We start from the raw sequence: 22,237 nt of genomic DNA, 5'->3' as shown, positions 1-22,237 counted from the left end.
GTGTCCCAGAGCATGCATCTCTTGGGTTTGTGCGACCTCTAGGTATGGATGTTCGGGATATGCTTCTTCCATCGCGTTCCTTGATGGCTATCACGGGCAAGTACCCAGGAGCCCTGCATTATTGTTGTGGAGTAGGAGACACATTAGTTTGTTTCGTGAGTCGGTTTTTTTTAGACATCCTATGACTACCCTTAAGTCGGACTAGTATATTTGGACTGTTATGTGTGCACTTTGAACTCTTTATGTTTTTGAAAATCTCTGCCCGTGTGACATTCATGATTATTTGTATGGTCGACTTTTAGTGTCGAGCATTGCCGTCGTAGGAGGCCTAACAACGACGCAAAGAGTTATTAATTTTTTCGCGAGTCGCTTTTGAAATCGAGTGCTTTTCTTATGCCCTCGTAGCAATTCTTTTTTATGAACATTTTTTGCGCTACGTATTTCCTTTCGCGCGGGCACCGAGGCTGCTGCGCCTGACCAGAAGGCCAAGTTGCAACTTCAGCGCCCAGCGAGGGGCGTGAGAAATTCTGGCGCCCAGCCAGGGGCGTTGAAAATTCGTCCCTGGCTGGTTCTCGTTTTCTGTCTTCTGTTTATGCGACTTCGACTTGCGTGCTTTCCTAATAACGTCCTTTACGCGTAACAGCGTTTGTGGGATTCGTTACAGGCCATCCCGAGCGTCGTTTATTTGTGGCGATCATTCGGGTTTGCGGAACACGTGTTTCGGTATAACTCTTTGGAAAATTAGTCTATGAATGTTTGGGCAATTTTTAAGGTCGTTGGTTTTCTAGGATAGTTTGTCACACACAATCACATATTTCGCTACACATAACTACATTACAAACATGGATTTGAAAATTAAATATGCCACGTAGTTTATGATAGGCTTCTATGGGTAGTTTATTTGCGCCTGGCTTGGTACCGCTTCTATCGTAGATCCAACACATGCCCCGGTCGAGGTAGTGTCTTCAACAGACGAATTTCGCTCAAGAGGCCAAATCGCAAGTGCAAGCCAAGGGGGCATGCAGGCGAGAGGGACCTAATGGGCGAGCGATTGGGTTCGGGATAGGTGTACTACCTGCACAAGTACCGAGTGGGAAACATGCGCGGCGTATGCACCCCCCTATTGGCGAAAAAAGGTATCCTTAGTCCCAACTCCCGAGGGAGCCGAGATTCGTTATGATGTTCTGCCCGTTCACATTAATATGCTGATTTTCAGGTCGTCCCAACTTGATGGGGAAATAAACGCGGGGTAGGATCGTTTCACCCTTCGGCTAGATTGATTACCTACAAGCACGAGTATTTCCTTCACTATCCCCAGTGGAGTCGCCACTGTGAGGGGGTCGAAAAAAGCACGACGCTAATGCGTGACCTCGTCCCTCGTGGGTGTGACGTTTCTTTTTATTCAATCAAGTGTAATTGGATTTCCTGTGAGTATACACCCAATTGACTAGTAATATAGGAGTCGCCATTCAGTTTTTAACGACAATGAGAAAAACTGACAAAACCCGGTTATCGTGACATAAAGGGAGTGCAATTATGTTTGACCACGACGGCCGTAGGTTCCCTTGTGATCCCTGGTGTGGGGATCTCTCAATATACACCCGCAAGGTAGAGATTGAGGGTTCGGGGGACCGTAACTACCGAGAGGAGTACTTCGCTCGTCGATAACTCCAGAGGCAGGATATCCTTACTAGCTCAGCATAAATAATTGAAGGGACATGCGTTAACTATTAAACTAATCTGAGTTGATTTTAGCAATATGCAACATATAATACTAATTCGATCGTGATTATCTGATTTAAATAGCATTAAGGGACCTAGCATGATAATCCGATTTCCCAAAAATATCATATTGTTAGGCGTGATAGAACAATCAGATTAGGTTAGTTTAACATTTCATAAAAAGGGCGAGGAAAGCAGTTAAATCATCGAAAAGGGACACATTACGACGCACCCTTGAGAGGTGCGTCCCGGTTCTCAGAAAACTAACCACTTTGACTTTGCTATTTCTCCTTTTTATTTAACGAATCTCAATTATGGGACAGGATACGTTCTGTTCGATTTCTGGATCGATAGCGACAGAACGCGTGAACAATTTCGCAGCGAGAGGCTTAGCCTAAGGGTTGGAGTCAATACTCAGAATATAATTATGTGTCTTTTCACGTCGAATTTAGGGGGCTATTTATAGGGAAGAGTTCGTGGAAAGATAGAATTGCAGAGTTCTAATCCACAAAGAATTAGGAAAAAACACGTACCCAGGTATTTTCAGCGCCCAGGCCTGGGCGCCGAAGATTTCGGCGCCCAGAGCCAGGCGTTGAAAATAGGGTCTGGGCTGTTTTCTTTAGTCAGATTCGGATTCCTGAAATCCGTAGAGTTTGAGATTAATTCGAGTCTTTTAGCGCGTAACAATTTTATGACGGAATGCGTCTGGGCCCGTTACGAACTCTAGGCTCGTTAGGATTTTAATTAATACGTAACTCTTATTTCTGAATCATATTAGAAATAGGATTCTCGCAGTTTTCTATCTCATTTAGGATTTATGTTGGAATGCAACACCTAATTCTGACAGGTTTCTATCTTTTATGATTTGCCACTTTTAGAAGCTACCTTTTACGGCAGTTACTATTTTTAGCAGGTTTCCATAAATAGCATGTTTCGGGTGAAATGAAAAGGGGAATCGAGATTCGTTTATTTTATAGGAGATGCGTTGTCAAGTGGAGATTTACGTTTTCATCATCGAACCTTTCCCTTGCGGGAATGGGGACAAAAGTAGGTGTCTACAAAAACGAAATTGAACGTTGCCCAAAATGAATCAGAGAGTATGTGTTTGAGAGGAAAATATTCGGAGAGCAAATTTTTCTGTGTTTTCTTTGTGAAGGACGAAGCCAAAATAAATAATGGAAGGGTGAAGAATTATTTCGGGAAGGAAATAAATTCGGTAATCAATTAGAATCAATCAATGACTCAATTTCCGGAATAAAATCTGTAACCGTTATGGAAAATATTCGATTACCAAAATACAACAACTAGCCGTTACACGGGATTGATTGGCGGCAAAAAGGGACTCACCCACACCCGCGAATGCGCCGCGCCACTCGCCCTCGCCCAAGCCCGGCCCGGCCCGCGCGCCCGCGCGTGTGCGGTGGCCTAGAGCCTCCTCTCAAGTCTTCTAACAAATCTATTAGTGGAGTGAGGATATATAAAGTGGGTAAAACTCTTGTTTTTTGTCAATGTGGGACAAGCACAATTTTCATTCTTTTGAAGCATCACTACCTATACTTCCAACATAGGCTTCTATGGGTAATATTTGCGCCGGCTTGGTACCTCCTCTATCGTCGATCCAACACATGCCCCGGTCGGGGAAGTGCATTCACGAGCGAATTTCGTCCCAAGAGGCCAATCACGATGTAAGCCAAGGGGGCATGCACCAATGAGAGGGACCTAGTGGGCGAGCGATTTGGTTTGGGATAGGTGTACTACTAGCGAAAGTGCCGAGTGGACAACATTCGAAGTGTATGCACCCCCCGGGTGGCGATGGGTATCCTTATTCCCAACTCCCGAGATGAAACATGCCTAGGGAGCCAAGATTCGTTATGCGGTTCTGTCCGTTCACATTAATATGCTGATTTTCAGGTCGTCCCAACTTGATAGGGAAATAAACGCGGGGTAGGATCGTTTCACCCTTCGGCTATTTTGATTACCTACGAGCACGAGTATTTCATTAACATCCCCAGTGGAGTCGCCACTGTGAGGGGGTCGAAAAAGCATGAGGCTAATGCGTGACCTCGTCCCTCGTGGGCGTGACGTTGTCAGATCAAGTGTAATTGGATTTCCTGTGAGTTTACACCTAATCGACTAGTAATATAGGAGTCGCCATTCAGATTTTAACGACAATGAGAAAAACTGACAAAACCCGGTTATCGTGACATAAAGGGAGTGCCATTATGTTCGACCACGACGGCCATAGGTTCCCTTGTGATCCCTGGTGTGGGGATCGCTCAACGTACACCCGCAGGGTAGAGATTGAGAGTTCGGGGGACTGTAACTACCGAGAGGAGTGCTCATCGATAATACTCCAGAGGCAGGTTATCCTTACTAGCTCAACATAAGTAATTGAAGGGACATGCGTTAAACTATTAAACTATTCTGAATTGATTTTAGCAATATGCAACACATAATACTAAATCGATCGTGATTATCTTATTTAGATTGATTTAAGGTACCTAGCATGATAATTCAATTGTCCACGGTATTATCTTATTAGGCGTGATAGATCAATCAAATTAATAGTTTGACAATTTTATAAAAGGGTGATGAAAGCGATTAAATCATATGAGGGACACATTACAACGCACCCTTGAGAGGTGCGTTGTGGTTCTCAGAAAACTAACCACTTGGCTTTGCTATTTCTCCTTTTATTTAACGAATCTCGGGTTTCCAAGCAATGTTCCAGTAGTTAGGCTTAATTCATCAAGCTACAAGGGGCAGGATGCGTTCTGTTCGACTTTTGGGTCGATTGCGACAGAACGCCGGATCAATTTCGCAGCGTGAGGCTTAGGCTTAAGGCTAGAGTCAATACTCAGATTATGGAATTGTGTGTGTTTTTTTCATGTCGGTTTTAGGCTGTATTTATAGGAAAAGAGTGTGTGGAAAGATAGATTTTAAGATACGAATCCAAAAAGAATCCGGAGATAAAACGGCCCCAGGCACTTTCAGCGCCCAGGGCTAGGCGCCGAAGATTTCGGCGCCCAGATCCAGGCGTTGAAAATGGGATCTGGGCCGAGTTCTTTGTCAGATTTGGACTCTTAGAACACGGAGCTTTTGAGATTTATCAGAGTCTTTTAGTGCGTATTAACTTATGACGGAATGCGTCTGGGCCCGTTATGAACTCTAAGTTCGTTAGGAATTTAATTAATACGTAACTCTTATTTTCGAATTATACCAGGAATGCAAATTCTATCTCTTTTAGGATTTATGTTGGAGTGCAACACCTAATTCTGACAGGTTTCTATCCTTTATGACTTTGCCACTTTTAACAACTACCTTTTACGGCAGTTACTATTCTTAGCAGGTTTCTATAAATAGCAGCTTTGGCTGAAATGAAAGGGTGATTGAGATCCTTTATTTTATAGGAGATGCGTTGCCAAGTGGAGATTTATGTTCTCATCATCGAACCTTCCCTTTCGGGAACGGGGACAAAAGTAGGTGTCTACACATTCTTCTTCCACGAAACGAGCCCCATACTGTCGTTCGAGACATGCAGGTACAAATTGTCATTCGAGTACAAGATAATACAACTGAAGTGCAGGAAAAATGCAATACGAACAATGTCTGGAAACCCGTAGCGAAAAGTAGGGTTGAAAACATCCCTACGGCAAAATGCGCTGCAGACAGAGGTTTATTATGTATGCTTCAGTTGTTTTCCGTGCTAGAGAATGTGGCGTAACTAATCGAGGTAAATGTCATTTATGCTCAGCATAATTTTAAGATTTTGTAACGCAAGCAAAAAGATAATAACAATTGGTTAATCATGCTAATCATGCAGGGATACCCGAACAATGAAATGGAGATAAGAACCCTACTTCTTGGTAAGCTGGTGGCTAGCCAACATAACGAGTTCAGATAAAACGAAGTCATAAAAATTCTATCTTCCAAGTAAAAGAGATTGTTCAATGTAACTAAGTAGGAATACCTACGCTGAACTTTAATCAATTATGGTGTATGTGCTCATCTTTTGGAATATATGAAGTTGTATGAAACTATATTATTTTGGGGCACAACGTACATATAATAATGAAGGAAGTAATTTTAAACATCCGTAACTCCCTTGTGCGTTATAGAATACCTACAAGCACCTGACTGTATAGTAGAGGAAAACAAAACACTTAATAGCCCGATCTGATTTCTGTGTAACGTTATTATAAGTTTTTGACAAGAATAGTCTCGTTGACATGTTATTAGACCAAGCCGCCCCTAAGCAAGGACGAACCTTCCTTCCAGAGTAGGAGGAAGTATTTTCGGATATCAGATATGTGCTTACAAATACATATCATAGCAAAAGATAAATAGAAAAAAGGACAAAAAAGAAATTAAATGGTACTTTTTTAAACAAAAATTGTACTTTTTTAACAGAATGGTACTTTTTTTTACATGAATGGTACTTCATGTTTTGTCTTTATTTAGCTGATATGTGAGTTGCCACACATATCTGATACCCGAGAAAACAACCTCTCGGAATAGTGACCAATTTTCTCATTTCAAATAGGATATTGAAGTATTTACTTGATTTTTATACCGTGATATGTGCTTGTAATTTAATAATCCACACATAATAATATTTAATTGATTTAATTACCTCTTGCCTTTTTTACTGATATTTTTCACAGCGCGTTTCTGTCAGGCGGCCTGACGGCCACGCGCCTGTCAGTCCGCTGACTCCCCCACGCGCGCGTGGGCTTCACGCGCTACATAAATACAAAATCTCATATTTTTTTTCTCTCTCTTCCTCCTTCCTCCTTCCTCCTTCCTTCTTCGACAACAGCGAAATCCTTTCTCAAACCCTAATCTAATTTCGCGAAATTATTCAGCTTGCTCCGCCGCAATCGCCGCTAACAACTTTCAGATCCGACATGGGCGACGGCGGCTATGAGCAATTTCAACCACCAATACCGATATTTCCGCCACAATCGCCGCCGACAACTTTCAGATCAGACATGGCCGACGGCTTTCAACCACCACCACCATTATTTCCGCCACAATTTCAACAACCAACACAGATGTTTCCGCCACAATTTCAACCACCGAGTTTTCAACCTCGCCACCTTCAACATTCTCCTCGATTTCTAACACCACCGAATTTTCAACCTCCCCACCTTCAACATCATCGATTTCTACCACCACCGATTTTTCAACCTCGCGACCGTCATCCTCCTCCTCGTTTTCAACCTCCTGTGCGATTTGATAACCCTAACCAAAGCGACCTTCATCCTCCTCCTCGATTTCAACCTCCTGCCCGTTTTGATAACCATAATCAAAGCGATCTTCATCCTCCTTCTCGATTTCAACCTTCTGCGCAATTTGATAACCCTAATCAAAGGGCTTTTACAACATTGCAGCAAGTAACTACTGAAACAAGTTCTGGAACAAAGGAAAATACATCTGAAACAAGTTCTGCAACAACAGGAGAAACAACATCAGCTTATTTTTCAGGTTTTAAAATTAATTTAATGAATATAGTTAACTAATTGATTAATTGTCGTAACTAATTAGATTGTGCAATTAACTAAGCGGCTAAAAAACTAAACAAATTGGTTTAAAATAAAGTAATGAATGTCAAAGTATAACTAATTGCTTTGAAAGAATCACTAACTGGTAAAAATAGTTAACTAATTAGATAATAAACTAAATAATATATAAAGGAACTTTTAATTTAAATAAATCACTGATTTATTTAAAAACTTAACTAATTAATATCAAATACTAAACTAATTTTTTTTAAAGCTACTTTTCAAATTTCATTTTTCACTAAGTTAACCATTACCATTAATTAGGTAACATTTTCCACCAAGTAGTTAACTTTTTGAAGCAACTAGTTAACCTTTTCCACCAAATAGTTAACTTTTTGAAGCAATTAGTTAACTTTTATCATCAATTAGTTAACTTTTATCATCAATTAGTTAACTTGTACAATCAATTAGTTAAGTTGTTCCCTTAATTAGTTAACTTTTATCATCAATTAGTTAACTTGTTCTCTCAATTAGTTAACTTGTTCCCTCAATTAGTTAACTAATTGATTTCATTTTCAAAAGTTAAGTTAGTATAATTATTGTTGATGACTATGTTTAACTAATATTGTTAACCTAAAAGTAGTTAACTTTTTGCATCAATTAGTTAACCTAACAATCCATTAGTTAAAAAATTCTTAACTAATTGGTTCCACTACGTAACTAAATAGAAGATTTATTTAACTAATCGATTGCAGAAGAAAAATTTAAAAAAAAAAATTAATCAAAAAACATTGTAGTTCAATTGGTTAACTAATTTCCTGAATTATGTAACTAATTAGTTTCTTTTGTTAACTATTACTTTTGTTCATTTTACAGGTTCAAAAGATATTTGGAACGATTTAACAGAGGATGATATTAGAGGACCTTTGACTGGATATACTGGCACTGTAGATGAACTACATGAACTTTATGACAAACATTCAATACTTCTTGGATTTTCAATAAGAAAAAATACATTAAGGAGAGATCAAAAAACGGGAGAGATAAAGGAAAGATACTTTTGTTGTTCAAAGGAAGGAAAGAGAAAGGAAAACACAAAGAACACAAAGAAAGAAGAAGCAACTGTATCAAGTGAGAGCAAACAGAAAGAGCAGTCAAAGAACCCAAGGCAGCAAAACCTTACTAGAACAGGGTGCAACACATCTATACGATTGAAGTTACAAAAGGATGGAAAGTTTATAGTCTTTCATCATGTTATAGAACACAATCATGCCTTAACAAGAGAGTCACTGCAAAACTTTGAAAGGTACAAAATAAAATACAAGTAATTAGTTAACCATTAAATATATTTAGTTAGGCTTTGACATTAATTACTTAAGCGTTTAAATAATTTTGTTTTAATAATAAACTAGATAAAACAGTTACTTACCTTTTTCCATCAATTACTTAACTTTTTTCATAAATTAGTTAACATTTTCCATGCATTAGTTAACTTTTTAAAACATTTAGTTAACGTTTTGCATCAATTAGTTTACTTTTTGCCTCAATTACTTACTTTCTAAAACCATTAATTAACTTTTTCATCAATTAGTTAACTTTTTCAATCAATTAGTTACGTTTTTGCATGAATTAGGTATCTTTTATTTTAATAATATATTAGTTATTTACCTTTTACAACAAATAGTTAACTTTTTGCGTATATTAGTTAACTTTTTGCATATATTAGTTAACTTTTTACAACAATTAGTAAACTTTTTGTATCATTTCCAGATCACAAAGAAAAATTGATAAAGAAAAGGGAAAAGTAATTGAAGGACTCACACTATCAGGAATAACACCAACAGATTCCTATAGATATATGTGTAATGAAGCTGGCGACGCAAGGGTGGTTGGACACACATTAGTTGACCACATGAATTTCACAAGTAGATTGAAAATGAAAAGACTAGAAGGAAAAGATACACAAGCAGTTGTGAACATGTTAATTAAGAGAGGAGAAGAAGATCCAACATTTTATTTTCGAGTAAAGGTGAACGAGGCAAACCAAGTAATAAGCATGTTTTGGAGGGATGGAATGATGCAAGAAGATTATGACGTATATGGTGATGTCTGTGTCTTTGACACAACTTTCAGAACAAACAAATAAAATTTAGTTTGTGCGCCATTTGTAGGTGTCAACAACCATTGGAGTAATGTGATGTTTGGTTGTGCTTTTATTGCTGATGAGAAGACGCACACTTTTGTGTGGTTATTGGAAACATTTCTGGACTCTATGGGAGGCAAAGCACCTATAACTATCTTTACAGATCAAGATCAAGCAATGGCAAATGCTATTGAACAAGTAAGAGTGTATTAACTATTTGGGTTTTATAGTTAACTAATTGCTAAAAATTGTTAACTATTTGCTACTGGTCTTTAACTAATGAGTTGAAAAGTTTAACTAAATTGATAACCATTCATCAGTTACTTTTTCCATCAATTAGTTATCCTATTACATACATTAGTTAACTTTTTGAATCAATTAGTTAACTTTTGCAATGAATTAGATAAGTTTTTGCATGAACTAGTTAACTTTTGTTTTAATAATATATTAGTTACCTTTTTGCATGAATTAGTTAACTTTTTGCATGAATTAGTTAACTTTTTGCATCATTTTCAGATCACCTAACTAATACAGAATTCTGTTCTCACTTAACTATATAGTTTAAATTCTTAACTAATACATCATTCATCAAAAAAATTGCAGGTATTTCCTAATACCAGACATAGATTATGCTTATGGCACTTACAAAGGAATGCTGTGTCAAGATTTGGAGACTTAAAAGTTGAAAATACATTCAAAGACACATTCAAGAAGTGCTTATATCGTTGTTACAATGAAGAAGAATTTGAAACCACTTGGTTTGACATGATTACTAAGTATAACCTTCAAGATCATGATTGGTTTACAAATCTTTATACAATAAAAGAAAAATGGTGTACAGCTTTGAACAAAGATTTTTTCTCAGCTGGAATATTGTCTTCACAAAGGTAAATGCTTAAATAAAAGAAGTCCACTAATTTTTTTAATGCTAAATAATTGCTCAGAATAATTCACTAATTGCTATGAATACTTCACTAATTGCTTTGAATACTTCACAGTGTTTAACTAATTGTTTCATCTACTTAAGTAATTCCTTTGCCTGCGGCTTAACTAATTAATCAGAAAGATTAACTAATTAAACAAAATGTTTAACTAAATGTTTCACCTTCTTAACTAGTTCCTTTGTTTGCTTAACTAATTCATGTACCTGCTTAACTAATTAAATAGAATGTTTAACTAATTCAATCTTGTTACACAGGAGTGAGAGCACTAACAATGCAATTGGATTTAAAGGGAACAAATCAACTTCACTAACAGAATTCTTTCACATTTTTGGAGCAACAGTGGATCGTTGGAGATATCAAGAAGATCAAAATGAATATGATTGTGGAAATGCTTTGCCTAAATCTGATTTTCCAATGGTCGGAATGATAAAACATGCGGCAAATGTTTACACACTTACATTGTTTAGAGATTTTGAAAAAGAATTCAAGTATGCAATGGGTTGCATCTGAAATGTCAACTACATCAATGGAAATTTCTTTGGTTACAAAGTGCAACATGAATCTTGGCCTGAACATACTGCCCATTATGTAGCATTTGATCCAACAACAAATTCCATTAAATGCACTTGTAGGAACTTCGAAGAATCGGGTTAGTTAATGCTCTTAACTAATTGCATTTTTACATACACTATTTAGTATAAAAACTTAACTAATTGCTTCTAAAATGTAACTAATTGAATTGAGATTTTACATGAACAAATAATATGTTTAACATGTTCAATTAATAAAAGTGTATAACCTAATATCACAAATAAATTAGTTAACTTTTTGCATCAATTAGTTAACCTTTACCATCAATTAGTTACCTTTTTACAGAAATTAGTTAACTTTATTCATCAATTAGTTTACTTGTACCATCTATTAATTAATTTTTTCATCAATTAGTTAACTTTTTCTATCAATTAGTGAACTTTTTCTATCAATTAGTTAGCCTTTTCCATGAATTAGTTATTAAGGTACCTAGTTTTGTATTCACTTCAGTTAGTTTGTTGTACAATTAGTTAACTTTATTCATCAATTAGTTTACTTGTACCATCTATTAATTAATTTTTTCATCAATTAGTTAACTTTTTTCATCAATTAGTTAATTTGTACCATCAATTAGTTAACTAATTTATTGAAATATTTTGATGTCACAATATGTAGGATGGCTATGTTTCCATGCAATACGAGTTCTACATATACATTCTATAGTCAACATTCCAGAGCAATACATTTCAAAAAAGGTGGACAAAGTTTGCAAAAAGTGAAGTATGGAAGAGAATGGAACATAGAGAAGATAATGGAACAGAAAAGAGAAAAATTACTCCATGGCGTTATGAGATGGCAAGAAATTTGTACAACTTGGTTATTAAATGTCAAGAGAGTGATTCAGCTAAAAAGGTTTTTACTAACTATTATTTAACTAATACATAACAATAAATACTAAATACTTCAAGAGTCTAAATAGTTTGCTTTAAATCTTAACTAATAGGTGCTTAAAGAGGCTTATGCTCATGCTAACGAAAGCATAAATAAGGTTCTAGAAAAAGAAAAAGCAGCAGAAAAGGAGGCAACCCAAAAGGCACAAGACGATGTTGAAGCACAACAAACCACAATCAACATAGCACCGTCTACATCATCATCATCATCAAATGCACCACAAATAATAGTTGAAAATCCACCACTAGTGAAGACAAAAGGAAGAAGTAAAAGAAAAAAAGGATACTTTGAGATAAGGACATCGTCAACAGCACCTACGAAATTTGGAACTTTTACACCAAAACAACAACTTTTTTAGTGATATTGGATTGAATTTTAGTGTTTATCAAATTAGTTAACTTGTACCAGCAATTAGTTAACTTGTTCCCTCAATTAGTTAACTTGTTCCCTCAATTATTTAATATTGTTAACCTTACAATCCATTAGTTAACCTTTTCCATCAATTAGTTAACTTTTTGCAGCAATTAGTTAACTTTTGGAATCAATTAGTTAACTTTTTCCATCAATTAGTTACCTTTCTATAAAAATTATTTAACTTGTTCCCTCAATTAGTTAACTTCTTTCATCAATTAGTTAACTTGTTCCCTCAATTAGTTAACTAATTGATTTCATTTTCAAAAGTCAAGTTACTGTAATTATTGTTGACGTCACAATATGCAGGATGACTATGTTTAACTAATATTGTTAACCTAAAAGTAATTAACTTTTTGCATCAATTAGTTGAACTTACCACCCTTTAGTTAACCTTTACCATCAATTAGTTAACCTTTTCCACCAAATAGTTAACTTTTTGCAGCAATTAGTTAACTATTTTCATTAATAAGTTTTAACTAATTGAATTTGATATTTCACTAATTGAATTTAATGCTTAACTAATATATTGAATTAGCTTGACTGACTTATGAAATATATCAAGTAAATAATTCAAAATAAGCTCCCTCAATTAGTTAACGTTTTCCCTCAAATAGTTACCTTTTTGTAAAAATTAGTTAACTTTTATCATCAATTAGTTACCTTTTTCTAAAAATTAGTTAACTTTTATCATCAATAAGTTAACTTGTACCATCTATTAATTAACTTGTTCCCTTAATTAGTTAACTTTTTCATCAATTAGTTAATTTGTACCATCAATTAGTTAACGTGTTCCCTCAATTAGTTAACAAATTGATTTTATTTTCAAGAGTTAAGTTACTATAATTATTGTTGATGTCACAATATGCAGGATGACTATCTTTAACTAATATTGTTAACCTAAAAGTAGTTAACCTTTACAATCTATAAGTTAACCTTTTCCATCAATTGGTTAACTTTTGCAGCAATTAATTAACTAATTGCATCAATTAGTTAAGTTTTTCCATCAATTACCTACATTATAAAGTAACTAGTTTTGTATTCATTTCAATTAGTTTATAGTATTATTAGTTAATTTTTGCTATCAATTAGTGAACATTTTCTATCAATTAGTGAACTTTTTCTATCAATTAGTTAGCCTTTTCCATGAATTAGTTATTCTATTAAGGTACCTACTTTTGTATTCACTTCAGTTACTTTGTTGTACAATTAGTTAACTTTTTCTATCAATTAGTGAACTTTTTCTATCAATTAGTGAACTTTTTCTATCAATTAGTTAGCCTTTTCCATGAATTAGTTATTCTATTAAGGTACCTAGTTTTGTATTCACTTCAGTTAGTTTGTTGTACAATTAGTTAACTTTTTCTATCAATTAGTGAACTTTTTCTATCAATTAGTTTGCCTTTTCCATGAATTAGTTATACTATTAAGGTACCTAGTTTTGTATTCACTTCAGTTAGTTTGTTGTACAATTAGTTAACTTTTTTCATCAATTAGTTAACTTGTACCATCAATTAGTTAACTTGTTCCCTCAATAAGTTAACAAATTGATTTTATTTTCAAAAGTTAAGTTACTATAATTATTGTTGATGTCACAATATGCAGGATGACTATGTTTAACTAATATTGTTAACCTAAAAGTAGTTAACTTTTGCATCAATTAGTTAACCTTTACAATCTATAAGTTAACCTTTTTCATCAATTAGTTAACTAATTGAATTTGATATTTCACTAATTGAATTTAATGCTTAACTAATATATTGAATTAGCTTGACTGACTTATGAAATATACCAAGTAAATAATTCAAAATAACCTCCTACTAAATATATATATACCAAAAGAGCTACTTGCCCAAAATATTCAAAGATTAAATTTCTATTTTAAAGCACCTATTGCTCAAAATATATCAACCAAACAGAGCAGTTAATAAAAATATTCACATATTAAATTTTTTACTAAATAACAACTAAAAACAACCTGATAGATAAGTTTACTGATTAACTGGAAGGTGGCTTTGATGAACAAGGATAACTAATTCATGGAAAAAGTTAACTAGTTGATAGAAATAGTTAACTATTTGATTGCAAAAGCTAACTAATTGATAGCAAAAGTTAACTAATTGATAGCAAAAGTTAACTAATTGATAGAAAAAGTTAACTAATTGTACAACAAACTAACTGAAGTAAATACGAAACTAGGTACCTTAATAATATAACTAATTCATTGAAAAGGCTAACTAATTAATAGAAAAAGTTCACTAATTGATAGAAAAAGTTCACTAATTGATAGAAAAGGTTAACTAATTGATAGAAAAAGTTCACTAACTGATAGAAAAGGTTAACTAAATGTACAACAAACTACCTGAAGGAATACAAAACTAGGTACCTTAATAGAAAAAATAATTCATGGAAAAGGCTAACTAATTGATAGAAAAAGTTAACTAATTGATAGCAAAAATTAACTAATAATACCACAAACTAATTGAAATGAATACAAAACTAGTTACTTTATAGTGTAGGTAATTGATGGAAAAACTTAACTAATTGTTTGAAAAAGTTAACTAATTGTCAGAACAAGTTAACTTAATGATTTAAAAAGTTAAAAAGTTAACTACTTGATGGAAAATGTTAACTAATTGATGTAAAAAAATAATAATTGTGGTAAAAAGATAAGTAACTGATTATTTAAACGATAAAATAATACAACATAAAAAAGTAAAGGACATTAATAAAAAAAATTACGTAAAATAGAAATTAACCGTGTACTCAAGACCAAAATAGAAATTGTTTTGTTCTTTATTCAACATGAACTGATTTTTGTTCAAGAGAATAGACCAAATCTCAACAATGTTGGATAAGATATATTTCTCAGGAACCAAACATTGCATTTCCTCCCTATTTATTTTGTGGAGCATCCCAAAAATAAAAACATCAGCCCTGTTACACAAAAATTAAAACAAATAAATAAGGAAAATATTGAATTATGTAAAAATCTCAACTAAATGACATATATAGTTAACTAATTCATCTCACAAGATAACTAATTGTTAACTTACCGTTGATCAAGTGCCTCATCATCCAAGAAACAGAAGTCAATAACTTCTTTTCCCAGTCTCCTCAGACGACCGAGGGTCTTTGGAAATCTCTCCATTAACTCAGATATGCAGAACACTTCTTCTGTAGCAGAACCAATGGGAAGACTGCTATAGAAACTCCTAGCTTCTCGTTCAGGTTCAGCAACTTGGGGAGCAACATTTCCAGAACCTTCAACATTTTTCTGAATCGGCCCCTTATCACCAGGTCCATTATCACCAGGACCCTTGTCAGCAGCACCAACATTCTTCTGAATTGGCCCTTTGTCAGCAGCACCAACATGAGAAGGAGACTTCTCAACAAAATCACCACCAGCGGTATCACAACGAGCATCATCATCAACAGCATTATTTTCGTTTCTCAAGTGTTCAGCATAGGCAACAATTGAGTCAATAATCTCCAAAAACACAGGATCACTGTATCCTGGACTGTCTGATAATTCTTGTCGCCGACTCTTTAACAAATTTATACGGTCCTTATGGAAACTGGACACAACATATAAATCGCGACAATATATTCTCATTGCTAATTGCAACTCCTTCACACACAAAAAAAAGAAAAATATTAAGAAAAGAAAACAACAGCTAAATAGTTAACTAATTGAATTATCTAAACAATTATATAATTAATGGAAAAAGATAACTATTTGATGAAATACATTAACTAATTGCTGTATAAAGTTAACTAATTAAAGGAAAAGGTTAACTATTTGATGAAATAACTTAACTAATTGATGGAATGATGAAACTATTGGAAAAATTCATTAAAAAATAAGTTCACTTATAGAGAAAAATAGTTAACTAATTGATGAAATAAGATAACTAATTGCTGAAATAGGTTAACTAATTCATAAAACAAGTAACACTTGGTTAACTACTTAATGGAAAAAGTTGACTAATTGCTGTAAAAACTTAACTAATTTAAGCAAAAGGTTAACTATTGTGAGATAGGTTAACTAATTGAATAAAAAGGTTTACTAATTCATAAAAAAGGTTAACTAATTGATGGTACAAGTTAACTAATTGAATAAAAAGGTTTACTAATTCATAAAAAGGTTAACTAATTGATGGTACAGGTTAACTAATTGAATAAAAAGGTTTACTAATTCATAAAAAAGGTTAACTAATTGCAAAATAGGAACTCCTTCACACAAAAAAAAGATAACTAATTGATGAAATACATTAACTAATTGTTGTATAACGTTAACTAATTAAAGGAAAAGGTTAACTATTTGATGAAATAACTTAACTAATTGATGGAATGATGAAAGTATTGGAAAAATTCATTAAAAAATAAGTTAACTAATTGATGAAATAAGATAACTAATTGCTGAAATAGCTTAACTAATTCATAAAACAAGTAACACTTGGTTAACTAATTAATGGAAAAAGTTGACTAATTGCTGTAAAAGGTTAACTAATTTAAGAAAAAGGTTAACTATTGTGAGATAGGTTAACTAATTGAATAAAAAAGTTTACTAATTCATAAAAAAGGTTAACTAATTGATGGTACAAGTTAACTAATTGAATAAAAAGGTTTACTAATTCATAAAAAGGTTAACTAATTGATGGTACAGGTTAACTAATTGAATAAAAAGGTTTACTAATTCATAAAAAAAGTTAACTAATTGACAAAATAGGTTAACTATTAAAAAGATTCATTAAATATGAACAAAAATAAATATGAACATTATCATGACTTACATCATCGCAGGTAGCTTGAATTTCAGCATCTGTTTGAAGACTTTCCGGAATTTGGAACTCAATAATCCTGCTTCGATCAGCTTGGGAATTATCCGGTGCACCTTCCGAAGGTTTAGCAGAAGCAGCAGGAGCACCAGAAGCAGCACGAGCAGCAGAAGCAGAAGGAGCAGCAGAAGCTTCAGGAACCTCGAGTTTGATAGGGTTAAGACCCCCTAACAAATCAGCAAAAGTCTTAGACACGGGATAGCTGGTTATATCAACCAAAGCTACCCCAAAACCCATCTTCTCCTCGGAAACCAGACGTTCAGTCACTTGTTCATCATTCCAATGTTGAACAAGTGGGATTTCCTTAGGGGGGACTACACCCCGAAATAACGATCTTTGGAGATAAATTATCTCCAAAAATAGAACACAACCACCAACCTTTTCATTCTTGACATTCGCTCTCCGCCTCTCGACAGCAAACCCAAGCTGGTTTAACACGTATTTACACCAATTTTGTTTCACAATCTGTGAAACATCCTCAACAGCCTTCAAAACCTTGATGTCTAACAACCGGTTAGACGTAGGAGCCAAAAATACACCTATAAAAACAATAAGATAATTACAGAAATCAATAAGATAATAGGTTAACTAATTCATAAAAATAGTTCACTAATTGATGTAAAAAGTTAACTAAATGATGAACAAAGTTAACTAAATGTAAAATAGGTTAACTAATTGTAAAATAAGTTAACTGATTGATGAAAACAGTAACTAATGGATAAAAAAGGTAAACTAATTATTAAAATGAACTAATTAATGAAAAAAGAAGAATAATTAATAAAAAAAGGTAAACTAATTAATGTAAATAGTGAACTATATACTTGCTGTTAAAGGTAAATAACTTGAGCATAATTAATTTAGAAATTTTTACCTAAAACATATACCACAAAGGCACGTTTAAAATCATCTCCACATTCATCTGTTTTCAAAAAAGATTCCAACTCCGTCAAGGTGGGAGCCTGCACAGTTGGTTTCTTGTGGAACTTCTCATTCCATCTTTGAATCATTTCATGGTTGGCATCTCCGTCAACCCGCTTTCTTGGCGTCTCTTGAACATCAAAATCCTTGTTCCATGGCAAGCCAAATACGTCATAGATATCATAATCATATAACTGAACATTATGTGTTTCTCCAAACTGGAGCATATGACCAACACAATTAAAATGTTGAAGCAGCCATGGAACAAGGCGTGTGTTGACTTCATGAAGTCGAACACTCAACAAACCACCAAAACCAATTTATTTAATGGCTTTCACTTTGTTATCATTCTTCTTTATAGAATTAAGAAGATTAATCAACGCCTCTGGTCTACAATTTAGTTTGTAACCCATACACAAAACAAAAGAATTTAATTAATGAAAATATTTAACTAATTGCTTAAGAAGTTAACTAATTGAAGAAAAAGGTTAACTATTTAATGAAATAGGTTAACTAACTGCAAAAAACTTCATTTTTCATGCAATAGGTTAACTAATTGATGAAATAGGTTAACTAATTAATGGAAAAAGTTAACTAATTGCAGTCAAAAGTTAACTAATTATTGAGTTAACTAATTACAGTAAAAAGTTAACTAATTAATGTAAAAGGTTAACTAATTAGTGGAAAAAGTTAACTAATTAATTAGTGGAAAGATTCTTTTTAAAAAAAGGTTAACTAATTACTGAAAAATATTTAACTAATTGTGGTTAAAGGTTAACTAATTATTTTAATTACATAACTACTTCATATAGGTAAAATAATTTGTTTCAAAGCAAAAGTAATTAATTTAAAAATAAATAACAAATAGTCATACCAATCCAACTAATTAAACAGTGATAAATAACAGTTACAAAGATAGGTTAACTAATTGAAGAAAAAGGTTAACTATTTAATGAAATAGGTTAACTAACTGAAAAAAACTTCACTAATCATGCAATAGGTTAACTAATTGATGAAATAGGTTAACTAATTAATGGAAAAAGTTAACTATTTGCAGTCAAAAGTTAACTAATTATTGAGTTAACTAATTGCAGTCAAAAGTTAACTAATTAATGGAAAAGGTTAACTAATTAGTGGAAAAAGTTAACTAATTAGTGGAAAGATTCGTTTTAAAAAAAGGTTAACTAATTACTGAAAAATATTTAACTAATTGCAGTCAAAAGTTAACTAAATGATGCAAAAAGTTAACTAAATGTAAAATAAGTTATGATAATTACAAAATCAATTTTTAAATAGTCATACCTATCCAACTAATTAAACAGTGATAAATAACAGTTACAAAGATAGGAGTTATACCTATCCAACTCTACAACTTCCCCGCCCGTATATTTTAATTTAACTTTCGACTTCTTTGGCCCCCTTCCAATTTTCCTCTCATCTGCACTCAGCTTTGGACTAGCTGGAATATCTTCAGTCGGACTTGAACTGCCTTCCACATCTTGACTCGACTTCCCATCATCGCGATAATCAGATGCTTTGTTTGCATTTTTTGACCTCATTATGTGAACTGAAACTATAAATGAATGTAGTTCAATATATTGAAATTCGCAAATAAAAAGAATGTGTAATGAACATAAGCAGTATAAATAGCAATAAAAACAAAACAATTTCATTGTGTAACTAATTGCTTTGAATGTTTCACTAACAGGTTAAAATAGTTAACTAATTGGATTATGCAATTAACTAATTGGTCAAAAAAGTGAACTAATTGCTCAAGAAAGTTTGAAATTAAATAAATTAACTAATTCATTTAATACTTGATTTATGAATGTCAGAATATGACTAATTGCTTTGAAAGAATAACTAATTGGTAAAAATAATTAACTAATTGAATAAAAAATAACTATTTATCAGCGAACTTTTAATTGAACAAAAACACCAAAACAAACTTCAAATTATAAACAAATTGAACAAAAAGAAGGAAAAAGGACAAGAAGCTTCAAAAATATTGTCGAAAATGAAGAACAACCAAAAATATCACAAATCACAATTACAAAACCCTAAATCACAACCAAAAACAGTAAGAAACAAAAACGAACTTCAAATGATAACAAAATTGAACATAAAGAAGAAAAAATGACAACAAAACTTCAAAAATATTGTCGAAAATGAAGAACAACCGAAATTATCACAAATCACAATTACAAAACCCTAAATCAAAACCAAAAACAGTAAGAAACAAAACGAACATCAAATGATGACAGAATTGAACAAAAAATAGATGAAAATAGAAAGAACTTACCGAATGTTGAAGTAAATCGGAAAATATCACAATCACACCTTCAAAACCCTAAATCGAACGAAAAAAAAGAGGATAAATCAGTAAGAACTACACACGAACAAAGAAAAACAAGTGAAAATGCAAAAAACTTACAGAAATTGAAGAAATCGAAGAGAAGATCAAAGAGTAGAAGCTTTCTCTCTCCTAAAATGGAAGAACTCGGCGGTTTCTCTCTCTAAAAGTGAACAGTGATTTGAAAATGGGCCGTGGGAAAGAAAACCTTTTATACTAAACCCGAAAAAATAACCGTTTTCAACCCGATTCAGATTTGACCCGCGTCCTGACCCGCGTCACGACCCGCGCTGCCACGTCACCGTCTGACGCTGTCAGTCCGTCTTATTCAAATTTTTGTATATTTTTCATAGTTTAAATGTTTGTTGATCTTGATAAATATCTTTAACTTGATCCCTCAAGTATAAATTTTTTTTTCTGATTTATATGGTGAAATAGGCAAACACTTTTTTAACGCTGCATAGATGTTCCTTTGTTATAGAGATATTGATAGGAGTGGATACTTTTTGACCAATTGACTATGAATGATGCATCATGGCCTTCATCGAGTAAACTTCTTTTGAAACATTCACACTTGCTTCACCAACTCTTATTCCGCACCATATTTTTCACGTCCTTGATGCAAAAGCATACTAACACATTGAACCTTTTTCACTAAAAAGGTTTCACAAAGTATACTCATGGAGTCATGGCGCCTAATTGTATTCACATTATATTCATTTACTTAATTACTTGAATTAATATCAAATTTTCTGAACTTTTTTGAACGTGCTTTATGAACATATCTAAATTTATTTTAACTAAATTTAGAATTTATTTAATTGTAAGATGAATTTGGATAACCCGGCCATAAATTATTTTTCTTGAACTAATTAACTTATCGAACTTAACTAATTTAGATTTATACATTTTTCGTAAACTTATTTTATTCGTAGTTTGATCTTACTTTCCCCAAACTAATTAATTTTATTTGAACTAGTATAAACTATTTTTCATAAAATAAGTGAAAAGGATGGATAGAACGAACCCTTAAGAATTTTGGTTTCTTGATTTCTATAAAGGGTTTATTAAGATTAATTTTCATCTTACAAAGCTATGAGTTCTAATAAATGTTAGGTTAGATATGTTACTTGTACTTAAATTAAATTGACAAAATAATGCTTTGTAGTATATAAGTGTATGTTTTATTCACTTGGTTTTTACTTATTTTTCCCGAACTTATCTTATATAAACTTATCTGAACTTATTGAAATGTTTATAACTTTTTTTAGTTATAAATTTTACTTGGGTAAACCTTATTTTTCATAAACTTATTTACTCCCTATGTTCAATAATGTTTCTCATGTTTACTATTTATATGGTCAACGTTTAAAAATTTTGACTGTAATTAATAGTATAAATAAGAGTAAAAATATTAACTTGTGGGATATCATTAGATTCGTTTCAATATAAATTTTCTAAATATCATTTTTTTTTTTAAATAATTTTTTGTAATGCAAAATTAAAACTATTACTGGTTAAAGTAGTGCGTTAGAAACTGCGCATAATGAAAAAGTGAGGAACATTATGGAACGCGGGGAGTATGAACTTGGTTTTTCTAAAATAAGTGAAAATAAGATGAACATAACACAGCCTAAATATATTATCATATTTTAAGTGATCTAGTAAATGAGGGTAGTGATAAAGTTTGCAAATTGCGAAAAAAGTGTTGGAATCCTAAGTAGCACACATTTAATCGTGCCACATACGGGGTGACTCATCAAATAAAATTTACACGTACTTCGTATTTACTATGAAAATAAGGTAGGAAAAAGAAAAAGAAAAAAAAAGGATACAAATTTTGATTATAGTTATAACTTTTACATAAGGCGGTCTTACAAAAAAGACCACCTTGTTGTCATATAAGTTAAACAATGAAA

The sequence above is a fragment of the Spinacia oleracea genome, chromosome 6, assembly GCF_020520425.1.
Source record: "Spinacia oleracea cultivar Varoflay chromosome 6, BTI_SOV_V1, whole genome shotgun sequence".
Classification (NCBI taxonomy): Eukaryota; Viridiplantae; Streptophyta; class Magnoliopsida; order Caryophyllales; family Amaranthaceae; genus Spinacia; species Spinacia oleracea.
This window is presented reverse-complemented; position numbering follows the sequence as displayed.